Raw genomic sequence first — 18,767 nt, 5'->3', positions numbered from 1 at the left:
ACTGTTGATGGGACGGAGACTTTGCTCCCACCTCGACCGCCTACACCCTTCCTACTCGCCAGAGAAACCTTTCGGATCGAGCGGGAAGTGCCGCGAGTTCAAGGTAGGCGATTTGGTGTTTGCTAAAAACTTTTCCGGCGACCGTTGTGGGTCCCAGCAACCATAACCCAACTCACCGGCCCCAGATCCTACCGCCTACAAACCACGGACGGGAAAGTATGGAAACGCCATATAGATCAGCTTCGATCCAGATTGCAACCCATTTCCCGCGACTCCCCTGATTCTCAAACTGGGGGGGAGGGGATATCGAGGGGGCCGAAAACGAAATAGCTGATGACGTAATCAGGGAAAAACAGCCGCCAACCCAACTACTCGAGAGAAACGCGCCGACTGAAGAAGAATCAGGAAGGGGTTTGCCTCACGCGAGCAATACCACGATGGAGGCAAGCCCACGGAACCCGGAAATAATCCCAAGAAACCCGGATGACAACAATGGCGAAAACGGGAATAACAGCGCCGAGTCTTTCCTCGGAGAAACGGAACCGTTCGTGCCAGACAACTCAGAAAGCGTTCCACCGGAACCGGACTGCAGACAGAAACCGTGAAACAGCGCCAAATCGAACAGGCAGGTGAAACGACCTGCGTATCTACGTGAATACGTCACCACACCCCTCAAACGAAACCTAGGGGGAGGGGTGTTATGAACTAAGTAAATGTATTTAATAAAGCTTGACCACCTTACTAGAAAAGCAAGCTCGTAATCCTGCACTTCTGATTGGCCCGTAAATAGCGAATCATGATTGGTGTCTTCTGGGCAATCTGATTGGCTAATAGCGGGTCGTCTCCCATTGGGCACAGTTTAAACGCTCCAACGCAATTCATTGGTTAATGGGACAGCAGCCAGCTCTATAAAAGAGCTGCTGCTGAGGAGTTTCTGGTTTGTCGGCTTTGCGGCGGTAGGGATTCGCGAAGCTGCGCGATCCCTGCCGCGCTAGCCATTTTGGGGCTCCGATCCGAAAGGGTGCGGAGCAAGGCTGCCCTGCAGGGGCAGCTGAAGGTAGGGGATCCGGGAAAGGGTTTGGGGGTGCTGCAGACCCTCCCTAGCCGGCAGAACCTCCTTTTACCAAGACGGTGCAGCGGCGGTCCGTAATGGCCGCCACAAAGAAGCCGGCAGCTGGGGCAAGTATGCGCTGGAGGAAGAGGAGAAAGTTTTAAAAGTGAAAGTCTTCTTGGTCGACCCAGGACTCTAAGATATATTTAATTTAATTCCTGAAAATGATGGCTTTTTGGAGGATTCTTTCCACAAGAGAAAATAAGCGGCAATTCTGAGGTGCTGAAAGGAAAGTTTACTCTCCCCCGACGGAATTAATAAATTGATATTGAGAAACCTGTTTTTTTTCAGGTAAAACTAGCTTTTGGGATAAGTCGGAAGGAGAGGACAAAAAATATATTTATTTGGTTGGATTTTGTTGGAGGAGATGCCTTAAGGATTTGAAAACAGAAATAAAATCTTAATAAGGCTTCAAAATACAGATTTGAATTTTCTTTTTCCTTTGTCTGATACTACCCTGGAAGAGAAAGGGGGAATTTTGGCTTGGCTTGGACTGATTGAGGATTGTGGACTTTGGGATTGTCTTATTTTTCTTTTGGAATATTTTGGTTGGTGTGAGAAGAAAGAGGGAAAAAGAAAAGAAAAGATCTATAATGGCTTTTTCTTTTGAGGAACTGAGGGATGAATATGAGCAAACAAAAGCAGCCTGTAAAGATGGTATGGAAAAAGCTTTTCTTTTTTTAGAAATGGCGTTGGTTAACTACGAACAGACAATACAGATGGAAGCTGAAGAACAACAAGAAGAAGATGAAGACGCCATCTTCAATGAATCCCAAAATTCATCTAAGAAAGAAGAAAGGAAGAAAGCGAGGAAAATGAAGGATTTAAGATCTAAAAAACATTTAAGAAAGAGAAAAATATGATGCAAAATAAATACAATGATAGCAAACAAGAGAAAAAGGGAATACAACAGAGAAGGGATGCCGGCAAGATAGAGGTTAGAAGAAGGGGGTAGGAAGATTTGGTGGGGGAAGAAAGAAAGGGAAAGGCGGAGAAAAGCCACAAAGTTTTAAAATTAGATGGGAAAAGAGGAATCCTTTTAGGGATAATGGGTAAAACATAAATTTTTTTAAAAAAGATTCTGCAAGGTACACAAGATGGTATTGTAACATTTGTATTAGAAATAGAAAATTAGAATGGCTTAAGAGTTAATAAGAAATTAAAATGTTGAAATGTTTAATAATGATTGATTTTTAAAATGTAATAAAATATTGAAGGGAAAGGCAATGAGAATGCTATAAGATTTATTATTTAGATTTATTATTTAACTACGTATTTAGGAGGATATTATGTATTTAAACATTTTTGATTTTTACTCTGTTTTTATTGTTACTAAAAGTAAAAATTAGTAGATAGAATGTACCAAGCAGAATCAAATTGGGTATTAGGTGTTATTTTAAATGTTAGTCTAATTAATTTAGGGAGAGGATAGAAAGGCATCATACTCTGATTAGTGATTTCAGGAGAAATTTTTTTTTCCTCATTATAAGGAATGAGATAGAGGGATAATAAAGGATGGGCAAAAGATACAAATATAATGATTTAAACTAAGATGGATTGAATAAGATAGAATTATGAAGAGTGAAATGTGTGGAGAAGTTTATATAGAAGATACAGAATGGTAAATAAAATAAGTAATGATCTGTAAGATGAGCATGAATATAATTAAAGCCCATATAAAGAGAGGTACCTGGGGCCAAGTTACTTTACTAAAAGATTTTTATATGTATGTTTGTGTTTGTTTATGTCTTTGAGAGTATTGGTGAAACCTTGTAGAAACATAGAAAGATAATCAAGTCAGAAAGAAATAGATGAAATAATATAGAAATGTATTGTATAAGATAAGGTTTTATCTGACTTGTTAAATCTATAATGGAAAAAGGTTCAAATATGCAATGGTTGATGATGATTTGTTTGTTTTTTGAAATTAATAAAACTTGCTTAAAAAAAAAAAAAGAGCTGCTGCTGCCCAAGGTTTTTGCTCTGTTCCTGATCGTTAATAAAGAGTTGAAGTTCACCGTTCACTGCTTCGTCTCCGTTCCTTGCGCCCATGCCCAGAATATAATAGTTTCATTTGAATTTAAATAAGACTAGTACTTACTATAAAACCATTAGTAAAAAGCTAGACAGTTTAATAAGGAAGCTAAACTTAATTGATTCCTCTTTTTAATATTGTAGAAATTCTTTCAATCATTTATGCTTTAATCATCTTTGAAAGCATTTCCATACCCAAACAATATTCTCTAAGGCATTTTCAGTGTATAAAGTGAAGCTTTGTGAAGAAATATTGGTTAATGTTGGATTATGTTTTGTTGCTATGATTTAGAAGATATTCAAATGCTTATTTTCAAGTGGTTGTTTTAAAACTACAGGAAAAAAATGAGATTTAAAAAGACGTGTGAAAGACGTAGGAGAAAATTCCTGTAACAGTATTCTTCTTTTTGTATCCCTGACTGCCATAAGAAGTAAGGGATAATAATATGATTATTGCAGAACTAATTCATATCAATTACCGTAAGGGAAATAAATAATTATATAACAAGAAAACTGTAAAAAGGAAAAGAACTGAATTGTTTTCCAAATGCAAGCATTCACCGGGAACAAATGAGATGTTCCTTGATTAATTCTCTTATTCAGTTCTTGATATAATAGTTATCAAAAAACATGTATAGATCAGAATAAGTTAACACATTCAGCTGTAAAATATCAAATCCTGAATAAATGAAAGGCTTAGTAGATCAATTTTTAGATAACAGTAAAACCCATCTGAACTTAGTCCAGATATAAAGAGTTCTAGATTTATTTCTCTTACTTTGGTACATAGATAATTGAGTGCCTTTAGCCTTGAAAAAAGATAAGTAGAGGGAATATGATTACACCTTTCTAACATTGAAAAGTTGTCACATAGAAGAATGCCAAACTCTACTCTCTACCCTTCCAGAGGGCAGAATTTATTGTCAAATTATTGGAAACCAGATTCTGATGGATCATTAACAAAAGCTTTTTAACAGCAACTTGAAAAATGAACCAATTGTGCTTCTCTTCATTGGATGTGCTCAATTGAGGCTGGACAGTCATTTCCTGGGAATGCTTTAAATTGAATTCAAAGATTCAAAGGCCTAAATTGCCTATAGGAAATCTATAATTCTTACCCACTTCCTATAAGGCAGCATATGACTAGCAATGGAGAGTGTGATAATTTACAGTGAATATACAGTAACTAACTTGCTGGATGGCTGTGGCTCTATAAAAGTAAAAATGGTTTACAACACTTATAATATTTACTCACTTGGACAGAATCAGATAGTGGATGCTATTTTAATTATTCCTTAGTGTAAGTATATCTGGAGGCAAGAGCACAGCTAGGTTCAGAGACTGCACTAAAGTCTTGGTTGCTGAATTTGCATAGTATGCTGCATAAATAATTACTAACAAACTGCAGTAGTTGGATTCACAAAATACACTAAAATGAAGTCTTTCGTAATTTCTCATCCATCCAACATATGACACCTGAATTCTTGCATACATAGATGTGTTCCTTGAAATTGACCTTCTATTTGATTTTGCATATATTGAATGCATATGCATATGACAGTAGCTGTGAAAGGGAGAAGGGTGTTCCTCCTCCTCAGGAGGCTATTTTTTAGTGTGGTCAATCTGGATTATTTCTACCTAGCTCTCCAATTTTCTCATTTGGAAGAAGTTGGTGGGCAGGCAGCTACAGAGATTCCTTGATGAAGCAAATGTTGTAGATGACTTTCAGGCTGACATTGGGTGCTCTTCAGGATAATATGCAGTGCAATCTAGACAGCACAAATGATCCATCTGGTCTAGATGAATTTCTCTGACACATGCAGTATCATGAATAATGACATCCTTTTGAATCACCTTGGAAGGTTTGAGGTCAGGAATAGTGTTATATGGTTGTTCCAGAGTCATGAATTAGAGATGAATGGGCGCATGAATTGAATTAAGTAATGGTTTTACTTTCTGAAAATGTAATGTGAGTCATAGAAAAGGAGATATCAAGTCTATCGATGCTCAGAGCACAGTCTTCTTGTTGTTGTTTTTTTAACATAACCATAAAACTACTGGGGAGATCATCCTTTGGATTGGAGTTAGACACTGCTACTGAGGCTAAGCAGGAAATGCAGCAGTCCAAACCGAGTTCCAGTGAGATACTGGATGGGACAGGCTACAGTTGAATCCCACCAAGAAGTGTTTCTATTTGTACAGAAGCTAGTTCCAGGTTTATTACTCTACAAGAGGTTGCACTATTTAGCAGGGTCAGGTTTCAATCAATAAATTCTGTTTGGCACATATTTCCTGCTAGATAAGCAGGGCAAGAATGTGGCTAGTAAGGTTTATGGCCAGCAGTAACTCATGCCTTGATCATTAAAAATAAAACTAGTACAAAATGAAACTACCCATCTGCTAACAGTGGACAGTTAGCAATTAGTAACTCTACTTGTAGAAAAGCACTCTATTGGCAGGCCCTTCTCCCAGAATCCCATGGGCTACATAGCTGAGCTCTTATGTGTGATTTGGCTGCTTCAACTATGTTCTAGGACAGGACTGTCGAATTCGCGGCAAGTGGGCCAGATGCATCATGCGCTGGCCATGTCCACACCCAGTTTAGCAAAGGGGGAGAGTTATGATACATCACATGACAACACTGTGACAATATGAGTTTGGCACCCCTGTTCTAGGAAGTACCTCACTGGTATGTCACCCCTAATTTTAGCAAATGGAAGCTCTGTAGTAAAACTGACTGATGAAGACATGCTTCTTTGTTTTCTTTTATTTAAAGAAGATTGGTTTACATCAAGCTTCTTTCTGTAGCAGAAGATTACCAATTTAATATAAACAACATGAACATAGTACAAAATTATGCAAGCCTGGATCAAACTTTTCAGCTGGGTTGCTATTCAATTTATCTTTATTTTATGAGCTAAGGGATTCAATATAAGAACAAATGTGGTAGGAGAGGCAAACCAAAGCAAACTGGATTATAATAAATTGTACAATAATAAAATAGTACAATGATTAAGAAGTGCCTCCAGGAAAACACCATCTTATACGGAGGCTGCACTTTCTAATTTGTTCACTTTCCTTCCCATTTTAAGTATAAATACAAAAAGAGTATGAACAGTTAGTGTAATATAATTTATTGTGAAATAGAATTGGGATTCTGAGTGATTGTCATCCTTGACAGGAGGGGAGCTATGTTAGGTGTGGAAGAAGCCTTAGTCTCTGGATTACTTCCATTGGTCTCTATCTGGTTTGGTGCATTGCAGTTAAGAATTGCATATTCCTTTCCCACTGTCAAAAGAGCCAGTTGCTCAATTATTGTCCATTTGAAGTTTTGCTGAGATCTGAAGCTGCTATGACTGTGTGAAGCAAATTAAGCTTAGTGGAGGCTTAATTATGCCCAGGAGATTCTTATCCCTAATTTCTTATTATCAAATCTTATGATTACAGTAAGGGGCATTGTCAGACTTGATTTTAGATTTATGCCAGATATATCCTGAACTTTCCACAAGTGTTATCCACAGAAACTGAAGTGTTCATCAGAATGACAAAACATTCATTGTGACACTGTTTCACCAGCTTTACCTCATGTGTGATATCACAATGCAAGTAAAAGAAGTAGTATTTATGTTGAAATTTCACAATATATTTTTCATAGTTTTTTTTTCTTTTCCTATGTAGATGTACCAAATATTTCCTGTCATCACTGAGCAGTTCCCATCCTACCGTAAAACATGCTCTTAAAATACGAAGAATCTGGAATCTGGAACAATGGAAAGCATCTGGCAATGGCTTTGACTGAGGATTCTCTTCTCTGCCTATGTGAATCTGAAGCCACAGTTGCTGACATTGTTAAGAAAAGATTTGGAGTAACCTAGATAGTTATTCCTTGTTTTGTTTTAAAATCAAACCTATATGGAACAACTAAACTGAGGCAGTTAAATGTTTTCTTCTCCCTATGGGATTAACCTGAATCTGGGGAAACTGGAAAAATAAAAGTGGATATCAAGGAGCCAGGGATAAATCTAACTGGAAGTCCTGCCAGCTTTGTGGTGGCATTTCCCCCAACATATTTTACAATCAGTCAGCTGAAATATGAATAGGAGGAGGAGAGGGGAGGAGAGGAGAGGAAATTTTGCAGTGATTATGAGACAAGCAGGGGTGGGATTCAGCCAGTTCAGGCAAACTGGATGCTAATTTTACATCCTGTTTGGTGAACCAGTAGTTCCAAAGACCAGCTGGCCCCACCTGCCCTGCCCCTCCCAGGAGTCCAAATGTGCCTGTTCTGGCTCCCAGGTAAGTGCAGAGAGGCTTCCAAGGCCCAAACAGTGCATGTGGGTGTAGTGTGCCCCCTGCACCCCGTTTTGGCTCTCCTGAGGCTTCCTAGGCCCAAAATGGGGCACGGGGGATGCAACAAAGGAAAGAAAGAAAGAAAGAAAGAAAGAAAGAAAGAAAGAAAGAAAAGAAAGAAAGAGAGAGAGAGAGAGAGAGAGAGAGAGAGAGAGAGAGAGAGGAGGGAGGGAGGGGGAGGGAGGGAGAAAGAAAGGGAGGGAAGGGAGAAAGAAAGAAAGAAAGAAAGAAAGAAAGAAAGAAAGAAAGAAAGAAAGAAAGAAAGAAAGAAAGAAAGAAAGAAAGAAAGAAAGAAAGAAAGAAAGAAAGGAGGGAGGGAGGGAGGGAGGGAGGGAGGGATGGGAGAAAGAAAGGAGGAGGGAAGAGGAAGAAAGAAAGAAAGAAAGAAACAGAAAGAAAGAAAGAAAGAAAGAAAGAAAGAAAGAAAGAAAGAAAGAAAGAAAGAAAGAAAGAAAGAAAGAGAGGAGGGAGGGAGGGAGGAGGGAGGGATGGGAGAAAGAAAGGGAAGGGAAGGGAGAAAGAAAGAAAGAAAGAAAGAAAGAAAGAAAGAAAGAAAGAAAGAAAGAAAGAAAGAAAGAAAGAAAGAAAGAAAGAAAGAAAGAAAGAAAGAAAGAAAGAAAGAGGGAGGGAGGGAGGGAGGGAGGGAGGGATGGGAGAAAGAAAGGGAGGGAAGGGAGAAAGAAAGAGAAAGAAAGAAAGAAAGAAAGAAAGAAAGAAAGAAAGAAAGAAAGAAAGAAAGAAAGAAAGAAAGAAAGAGGGAAGGAAGGGAGAAAGAAAGAAAAAAGAGAAAGAAAGAAAGAAAGAAAGAAAGAAAGAAAGAAAGAAAGAAAGAAAGAAAGAAAGAAAGAAAGAAAGAAAGAGTTCTGAGTTCTGTATTGTACATTAGCATTCTTGTAATACCCGTTTCTGATTGGCTAGGACACGCGATGATCCGATTGGCCGAGCAAGCCGCACTGATTGGCCCGCTGCGAACCCCCCGCGATTGGAGGAAACCGATCGCGGGAGATTCAAAGCGGTGTCATTGGCCGCGGCTTGGCCGGCAAGTTCAATATAAACCGCCACCAACCCTAGCCGAGCTGAGCCGATCTCGGAATAAATAAAGAGCTAAAAAGTCACTGAGTCTCGCGCCTTCCTTCCGATCGGCATACATGACAGAAAGAAAGAAAGAAAGAAAGAGGGAGGGGAGAGGAGAAAAAGAAAGAATGAAAGAAAGATGGAGGGAAGGGAGAAAGAGGGAAGGGAAAGAGAAAGATATGGATAGATGGATGGATGGATGGATGGATGGATGGATGGATGGATGGATGGATGGATAGATGCATAGAGGGAGGGAGGGAGGGAGAGAAAAAGGAGACAAAGGAAGGACCATAAATCTTGGCACTAGACACAGCTTCAGAGGATGCTTTGAAACAGCACAGCAATCCAGAGCTGGAAGGAACCTCGGAGGTCATCTAGTCCAACTAGATGTTGTTAAATTGTTAAATAACAAATTGTTAAAGTGAGTTTCTCTCTTTTGACTCACCCAGTCACATGACCACATAGTGGATTTGTTGTAGTCCTGACCAACAAGCCACACCCACCAAACTGGTAGTAAAAAAAGTTAAATCCCACCACTGGAGAGAAGGGTAAGGCAGTGGGGAAGATAAGGAATATTGACAGAAGAGAAAGAAAGTCAGGGCAAGTGAAAATATAATGCTTAAAATGTGCTGAGCTGAAATGTTAGCGGACTTTAGGAGCATGGAAAAGCAACCCAATCATTTATGAAGGGAATGGGTCCATTACAGAAAAAGATTCTTACATCCAGGGGAGGGACAAAGCCTGAGAAAGAGATTCACAGTAACTCAATTTTAATTACTCTATAATTAAGCATAATTACTCTGTAATTAGGTATAAGAGAAGCCAGAGAAACACAATATCCTGTTTCAATATCCTATTGGCAGTAAAAAAAAAAAAACTTTCTTGTTTTCTTTTCTTGCTCACTTACAGGACATTTTATGAAAAGAAAATCCTGAAAACTTGAGTGAGAAACTGGAGGGTCTGATAGAACAGTGGATAGAAGAGAGACATGTCATGAAGTACAATAGGTAGCTGCTGAGAGATTACATCCCTCCTCCTCTGCGAGTACTGCAACAGGAAGTGATAGCATTACCACTACTGATCAGCAAAGACAAGCTAGAGACAGAGGTGATATTCAGCAGGTTCTGGCCAGTTCTGGAGAACCGGTAGTGGAAAATCTGACTGGAGATTTTGCAGTATCCTTCCCCTGCCACGCCCACCAAGCCATGCTCACAGAACCAGTAGTAAAAAAAAAAAAAGTGAATCCCACCACTGACTAGAGTCTACGATTGGTTCTATAGGAGAATTGAACTCCGGACATTAACTAGAAGAGAAGATTGTGGTCATTGAGTAAAAGGAAATAAACATATTTGGAATCCCCTCTCCAGATTGGTGCTGCTTTCCTAATCCAAGGGTTCCAAAGAATACGTCTCGAGGAATTGGGATGTTCTGGGTGGAAGGATAAAGGTTGAGAGTAGATAGTAGGTTAGAGGAATGGCATTCTCACAGAAGAGAGGCATTCAGCTATTATATATACCAGGGGTCCTCAAAGCATAGCTGGCTGGAGAATTCTGGGAGTTGAAGTCCACAAGTCTTAAAGTTGCCAGGTTTGGAGACCTCTGATATATACTGACAGTGTAGGAAAAGTATATGCAGTTGGCCTCATTCTTTTTACTTAAGTACATTTTACTTACAGTAAGGTTATTAGAATAAATCCATGGAGAAGAAGCATTCTTGCTCTCACAAAATGATGGAAAATTCATTACCACAATCCTTGAAGCCTAATGTGTTTTTATGTTTCATGCTTTAAACATTTAGTGCTACTTTTTTTAAATGGTATAATTCAGCCTCAGAATTTATATGCCCATAAATGGGTATAAACGGTAGAAGAGGAATCTTATTGCAACGTAATTAACTAATCAAGTTTAGGTAGGTTATAGCCCCTTTCCTTAGAAATAAATGTATAGAAAAATTTAAAAGGTAGTGTCATGAAATAGTGAGTTGAGAAGCAAGTCTCAACTTTCAGATAAAACCCTTGAGCAAAGTATTCAAGGAAAGACATTATTTCCATTTGACTTAGTGATAACAGCTGTCACTATCCATTGCAGTGTAGCTGCCAAAGCTGCAAAGAAATTATGACAACAATCCAAGCCATCTGAGCAAAAAGACTGCTTTTTTAAAGAAAATTAATTTGAACGAACAACTATTTGACATGTTTGCTAAAAAGAAAAGAGCAACGCTTTAATAGCATTTTGTGTTGATTGTTGTTATATCGTGTTGTCCATTTTATGCCTTGGTCAAAACAGCAGTAAGGAATAGGATTAAAACCACTGAGCTTCACAGATCAACTGCATAATATTGCAGTAGTCTCAAGTAGTCGTATGTTGTGCTATTTATTTTATGTCACCCCTTTCCTTATCTTGTTCGGCTCATGGCAAATGCAGCAGAATAAAAAATAAATCCTAAACTTAAATAACTCAGTCTGTACCTAAAAAATTACTTTGTCATGGCATGACACAGATGACATATACAGTAAGGCTTCTATAATAAGACTTGTTTGATTTGGCTGCATTTGAGTAATCCCACATAAATTCAAGATATTATTAGGTAAACCTATGAAGGATTGCACTGTTAAGATGTAGCCATAAGACTTGTAGACTGTTACTTCAAGACTCCAGCTCTAAGCTCTACCACCACCACTGCTACCATCAGCTTTCAAAGGCAGGTTTTTCAATGTTGAAGGTAGAAGTGAAAAGGGAATGCATTATATCAAAAATGCACAGATTCTTCTGCTCTGACCTATTAATTTCTCTTTCCACGGATCAAAAAAAATTGACGGATTTTCCTCTCAGTAATATCAGGAAAAATGTTGAAAAGGAATATATGTTCTTCCTCATTTCAACCTGCCAGAATGCAAGGAGTCAAGGCATTGAGCTCAATTGTTTGAACATCAGAGCATACAAGCTTGATGGCCTTTCTTTCTTTCTTTTTCTTTCTTTCTTTCTTTCTTTCTTTCTTTCTTTCTTTCTTTCTTTCTTTCTTTCTTTCTTTCTTTCTTTCTTTCTTTCTTTCTTTCTCACTAGCCTAACTTAACTTATTAAAAAAAAACCATTAGCAATAACAGTGCAAATTTCAAGCTTTTAAAAAAACGCTGAATTTCATTATGAAAATCTAAAAATACATTGCTATAGACATTTTCATACAACACAAGTGATATACAGTATACATACATACATATATACATACATTTATATTATATTATATTATATTATATTATATTATATTATATTATATTATATTATATTATATTATATTATATTATATTATATTATATTATATTATATTATATTATATTATATTATATTATATTATATATTATATTATATTATATTATTATATTATATTATATTATATTATATTATATTATATTATATTATATTATATTATATTATATTATATTATATTATATTATATTATTATATTATTATTATCAAAAGTTTAGAAATTCAATGAACAGCAATAAAATTATTGCAGATTTGAAGGAAATGTCCAGGAACAGAGCCTAAAGCATAAGTTAAACATATCTTCCTGAATAACATTGCACTAAAAGAAAAATTGACACCCCAAATATTTGTCTCTTAAACATTTAATATTCATTTCAGTTATGTTTGTGGAGATATTTGTAATTTTTCCAAGCAACTCTTTCAACATTTTTTCTTCCAGAATAAACTTTGTTTTGGATGTATTTTAACCTTAATTTTTGAATTGTTCTTCTGCGGCTTTTTTTGGGGGGGAAAGGGTCTCCAGTGTTCTCCAAATAATTCAGATGGAAACTATTATACAGAATATTGAATTGTCTCACTTAAAAGTCCTGCTCCTCAATGTCAGGTCATTTCCTGCTAAAGCCCTATTACCCAAGATTTAATCTTAGATGAAAGCACTCATATGTCACATACCATATAATCCTGACTGCCCAAAGGTTTCTCTTACTGAGATGATCTTGGTGATGGCTATCCATACTGGGTCAGAAATGGGTTTTTATAACCCTCATAAGAACATTGGTTTTATTGCTTGCTGTGGAAAATTGCTTTAATTAGTTTATAGCTCCATAATGCAGGAATGATTGTTTATTGATAGTTACAGAGGGACCTCTTAAGAGATTTGATATCAGCTAGCACAATATGGATTTTTTCTATTTTTTTTCTTTTTCCTTTCCTCTTTTTTTCTTAACTTTTATGCCAGATTTTTCCCTGACTTATTCCCAAATTCAAAGTGTCTTTATTTCACATAATTCAATTTTATTTCTATTTCTCATACAGTCAACATAATATTTTCTGGCATAGCAACTTAATCTGATATAAAATCTTTGAGTCAATTGTTATTGTTTTTCTGTAACTCATTCTCTTTTCTTTTAATTTCATTCAATATTGTTTGCATCTTCTCTTGAGATTGTCACAAGATTCTTGTCTTGAATGAGGTAACCACTTGTAACAGCTTTACAACATATTAAAAACAGTAAGTGGATCTGGAAAATGTAGATGAAGATGTATGAAAACAACAATTACCAAACATTCACAAGCACAGAGACAATCAATGGATGAACCTATAACAAACTTTGAAATATCAGATGCTTTTAGAAAAATGAAAACAGATAAAGCACCAGTCTGGATGGACTTTTAGTCAATATTATAGATGTTTTGAAGATCAACTTTTACAGCCACTTAAGAATGTAATAGGTTCTATCCTAAAGATTCTATGATGCTCCAGACTTGGAAAAAAGCCTTATTGCGAAAGGAAGCTGAGAATTTCTCTTTAACAATAATTACAGAATAATTTGATTGCTAAATAATTATTATACACTTTTCACTGAAATATTGCCTGAAAGATTGAAAAAGTTTATACAGACCTTTATCCATGAAAATAAGTCTAGATTTTTGCCATAAAAGCAGTTAAGGGACAATATGAGAACTGCTCTGGATGTTATCATGATGAGAAGTAAGCAGCATTAATATTTTTGGATGCAGAGAAAGCTTTTGACAATTTAAAGGGGAAGACATTCCCTCCAGTTTAAAATATATATTTATTTTTTGTGCTTCCAAGCCATTATACACCATTATGACAGTGATGAAAATGTAGATTTATGTCAAATCCTCACATTTACGACCTTTGTAACAAAAGAATACTTAACACCAATTGTGATAGCTTAACAAACGAGAAAGAAAAAAGAGAGGAAAGGGAAAAAGAAAAAGAAAGAACGAAAGAAAGAGGGAGGGAAAGGAGAAAGAAAGAAAAGGAGGGAAGGGAGAAAGAAAGAAAGAGGGAGGGAGGGTAGGAAGGGAGAAAGAGGGAAGGGAAAGTGAATGAGATATGGATGGAGGGAGGGATAGAGGGAGGGAGGGAGAGAAAAAGGAGAGGGAAGAAGGACCACAAACCCTGGCACTAGACGCAGCTTCAGAGGATGCTTTGAAACAGCACAGCAATCCAGGGCTGGAAGGGACCTCAGAGGTCATCTAGTTCAACCCCTGGTCTCCAGCAGGAGACATCTGGTTTATTTTGGTGCCTCAGCCAGTCACATGACCACTAAGCCATGCCTGCCCAGTCACATGACTCCCAAGTCATGCCCACCCAGTCATATGACCCCCCAAACCATGCCCGCCCAGTCACATGACCACCAAGCCACACCCACTGAACTGGTTGTTAAAAAATTTGAATCCCACCTGATCTGTGTCCTCAGGATCCCCTGAATAGTGCAAATAGGTGTTGAACCTTCTTGGCTACAGGATGTCCCTTCTCTGTTGGAGACAGGTGCAGGCTGCTGGGGGTGAGTCTCTGTTGTCTGTACCTCAAGAAGTGCAAATGGTTCCTGTAGTCTGCATTTTTTTCTGGAAATCCATTCATACTCCCATTCCATTTATTGTGCTTAATTAATTAATGTTTTGAGTCTTTTAAAGGTGTTTTTAATTGTGTACATGTATGTGTGTGAGAGTGTTTGGCTGTGTGCGCCTAAAAGGTTTTTAACCTTGTGTATTTTATACTTTTTAACTTCTAAAATTATTGTTTGCATTTTATTTTTCTTATGCTGGTCCATGACGTTAGTAAAGATTTGATTTGACTTATTAATATATCATAGACACAAGTATATCAAGGCAATCCAAAGAATTTTAATGTACGCCATCAAAATATTTTTGGTGAACTGATTTTGATCAAATTACCACTGCCAGCCCTAATTAGTCTTTTAGATCAATAGTTACTAGCTTATTTTCAAAATGGAACTTTGCAGACTTTGTGATTTGCTCTATGCAAGCTATACAGAGGAATTGATTGAAATGCAGACACCTTCATAGTTGTGGTTGGTAGGTTATCAGCCCTTTAAAAAAAATCATTTGTCAAGCTTGTTTTGTTCTGTTCATAGTTTTTAAAAAAAGCCTCTACATCATTATCAGCCATTTCTTCTACATGTTCTCATCAATTCACCCAATAGTACACAATGCATTTATTCCACATTCAATCAAAGTGACATTTTTAATGTTTAGACATTGTCCTTAAAGTAGACCCAGCCATACAGAAATAAACAATATAACTGATTTCAATTAAAAGAAAATGCCAGAAGCATTCACTTTCTCATGCAGGGACAAAACTATTTAACTTCATTACAAGAAAACACTAGCTGCAGGGGAAAAGGATGATTTCAAACATTTCAGGCTGGTAGTTTTGCATAAGCAAAGGCAATTTCTGACAAGGTGAATTTCCCTAATTGTGTTGAGAAAAATCTTTTCTCTTTCCTAATTAAATCATGGGTGATCACATCTTGCAATGTCAGTAATTGGATCTATTTCCCACCCCCTTATTCCATTGACTTTGCATTCATAATCTGAAAGTCAATGTATTTTTTCTGTACAAGAGGCTACATATGAAAAAATATAATTTTGAATAACCACCGCTGTGTTTTTATACTGATCCATAAGGAAATTCCAAGTGTTTGAAAGACACACATATATGAAGCCCCTCTTTTAATTCATCTTGGCAAAATTTGTAAAGCTGCTGAATGCTTTGCAAAGCTCTACTAGTCTCACAAATCAACCACCTGAATACAAGTGATGCTGATAAAGGCTATTTGGAAGTAATAAGTCTTCATGAGTTATCCTTGACTCATGCCCATTTCTGCAAAATATTCTTCCAGACTGATGTGTCCTCCTAGTATCTTTTTTCAGTGTGGGTTGTGACTTAAACACTACGTTTCTATGCTGGAAGCAAAGTCCAGAATTGAAAAATTGGGATGATTCTTTCAACGTTTCAGTGCTAGATACTGGTGCCCTTGGATCAGCCTGGTTCTTTCCCCTCCTCAAAACAGGCTTGTTAAAAATGCTTAAGCAAATTAGCAACAATTATGTTAACTTTATTTAATATCAAATTCAGCTCGGTCAGGGACACATGTACTTTTTGGAGTGTGACTCCAAACAGGTCATTTAAATGATGAGCATGGCTCATAGTCGAAGAAAAATTGCATATTGTGCTACAAGCCATGGCTTACAAATCACAATTGGTCTAGCATTGGGGACTGTTGGGGAATTTGGGAATGGAACAGAAAAAGGTAACATAGAACTTCCTTGTGTTTTCCATACATTCAGGATATTTATTTATTTGTAACACTTCAGAATAGAAAAGCATTTGTTTTAGATTATTAAAGAGAGATCCAACCTAGAATTAAGGAGAAATTTCCTGATAGTAAGAACAATTAATCAATGGAACAACTTGCCTTCAGAAACTGTAAGTGCTCTATCACTGGACCTGAGTTGTATAGGATCTCTTGCTTGAGCAGGGGTAGGCTGAACTAGAAGACCTCCAAGGTTCTATGTTTGACTCTTTCAGTCTGATAGCTTTGCAAGCATAATTCACCTAAACAGAGAAACAGATCCCTCCACCACCATCACCCTGCCAGCAAAAAGACTGGTATGCAGTAACTTGATTTATTGCCTAATTTCCTCCACACTGGAGAAATTGCCTCCCTGCTTGCAACAAACTTCTCTTACTATTACAGTGTGCTTCTTTTTTAAAATATAAGAATGTGTGCAGCTAAAACTAAGACTAAGACACATTTAGAGTTAATGAAGAATTTAAGATAAAACTTAGCTAGCAGCTTCTCCATGGCTAACAGAAGGTTGATTGTCTTGTTTCTTTAAATCCTTTTCTCTCTCTATGGATTTCTGTGCCAGGTAGACATGATTCCTCAACATGTCACCTCTCCTCCTCTCTACATAGCAACTTCTGTGCCAATCCCTCTTCCATGATTAACTATCACCCATGGAGCCGATATTTCTTCAGCAACCAAAATTGCCTAAATCCAGCTTGTCAGCCATTTATCAATCCTCCAGTGGTTTCCACAGGGAAATCAAAATAGGTAAGATGGCGGGTACAGCAATGGGATTCAAGCCCTGTTTTGTGTGTTACAGTTATATATAAATAAACAGGATTTGGACTGCAGTGTCACAAATGACACTTGATTCCCTCTTGTGGACACCCTTGTATATCTCATTTCGTTCTTATCAACTCCTTAGCCTAATTCAATTTTCTCTTTCTTATCCATTTCTCCTCCAGCTCTTTTCCAACCTCAGATTATCAGCTACAAACACAGCTTAAATGGTCTGAGAGATTTTTAGCATAGTTTTGATCTGTCTTGCAGTGTCCCAGAATCATATGATCACCATATGTAATCTTTCCAGCTGCCTTCCAACAAGCAAAGTCAATGGGAGAAAACCAAATTCACCTAACAACTGTGTGATTCACTTAGTTGTTGCAAAAAATGTTATAAAAATGGGTCACAACATTGGAATAAAATGACCGGTTATTAGGAAGTTTGGGAATCTTCTGTAAGTCTAAAATTTAAAGATAAACAGTATTGTTTAATGTCAGACAATGGTAACTGCAAAATAATAAAAAGGGTTAACAAAAGTAAGCACTGTATGAGGAAAAAGTCAAGGAAATGTCTGGTCTTGTATATCATGTTGGATTTACAATTCAGGTCTTATGCACTCAAGTTTGCTTTGATGATTCAATTTAAGATTAGGTTGGGAAAAGTTGTATCTGAAAAAAAGATAAAATGGGATTTTGTATATTACAAAACAAAACACTTTCCAAAATTCTACCTGAGAACAATCAAGCCATGGAACAGCTGGCCCTCGGAAGTTGTGGGAGCGCCATCACTTGAGACTTTCAAGAAGAGATTGGACTGCCATTTGTCAGAAATGGTGTAAGGTCTCTTGCTTGGGCAGGGGGTTGGACTAGATGACCTACAAGGTCCCTTTCAACTCTGATTATCTGTTATCTGCTATATAGTAATTACGCAAACAGAGTGCCACAATCCAACTGCAATCAATCAGTACAGATATCTTTGCTAAGGAAATATAACATTTCTCCAAAATTATTTCACCAAACTTCACTGGCACAGTTCACTACTTTTGTTTTGTCAGAAAAGTGTCATTTTAGGAATGATAGTATTTTTCCTCTGTAATTTATGTGGAATAATCCTGCTTCATGATTTGTTGCAGACAGGAGGGTTTTTAATATATTCGTGTTTTCCCCACCTCAACCCATTTTCTTCCCATTGTGTCACCTATTTCTACCTTTCCATTTTACCCATAAATCATTCAGCTTGTGCTTTGGGTTTAAGAAAAGGGTTGTTCCTACCCCTCTCAACTAGAAGCAGCCTAAGCCCAGTCAAAAAAGGTATTTCTGAGGCCTCACCATCGGACTAGTACTACATTTTATAGTTTGGCCATCAACCAATGCTCCTTAAAAAGTAGTTTTTGATACAAGTGTTCCCTTTTTCTCTTTGATAATCTCTTCATCAAGTGTAAATCATTTGCTCAAAGATTGGGTTGACTGAGAGATAGCCAGCTATAATACAGTCTGTCTGAGTGGTTTTTGTGTCAAGGTCATTGACAAAAAAATAAACTACATTATGAGATCTTTTTCTTTCTCAGACCTTTCCAGGGCTCTCCCAGACTACCAAATTACAGCAATTTTTTCACTTCAGGTTTTGTGATACAAGTATGCAGTCACATAGAGATGGCTCATCCTTAGCTTCAGATTGAAGAAGTTATAAAAAGCTTTGTCCTCACTTTAGTCCTAAAGCTGTTTTAAATCTTCCATTTCAACCCAGTTAGAGCTGAAATAGCCCTACTTCAGATCTCATTCAGGAACATTCCTGTTATTGTAAAGATAC

This window comes from Notechis scutatus, chromosome 4, assembly GCF_049901735.1.
Source record: "Notechis scutatus isolate UNSWTSFEM ecotype Mainland chromosome 4, rNotScu1.2, whole genome shotgun sequence".
Lineage (NCBI taxonomy): Eukaryota > Metazoa > Chordata > Lepidosauria > Squamata > Elapidae > Notechis > Notechis scutatus.
The sequence above is the reverse complement of the archived record's forward strand: the minus strand, read 5'-3'. Positions refer to the sequence as shown.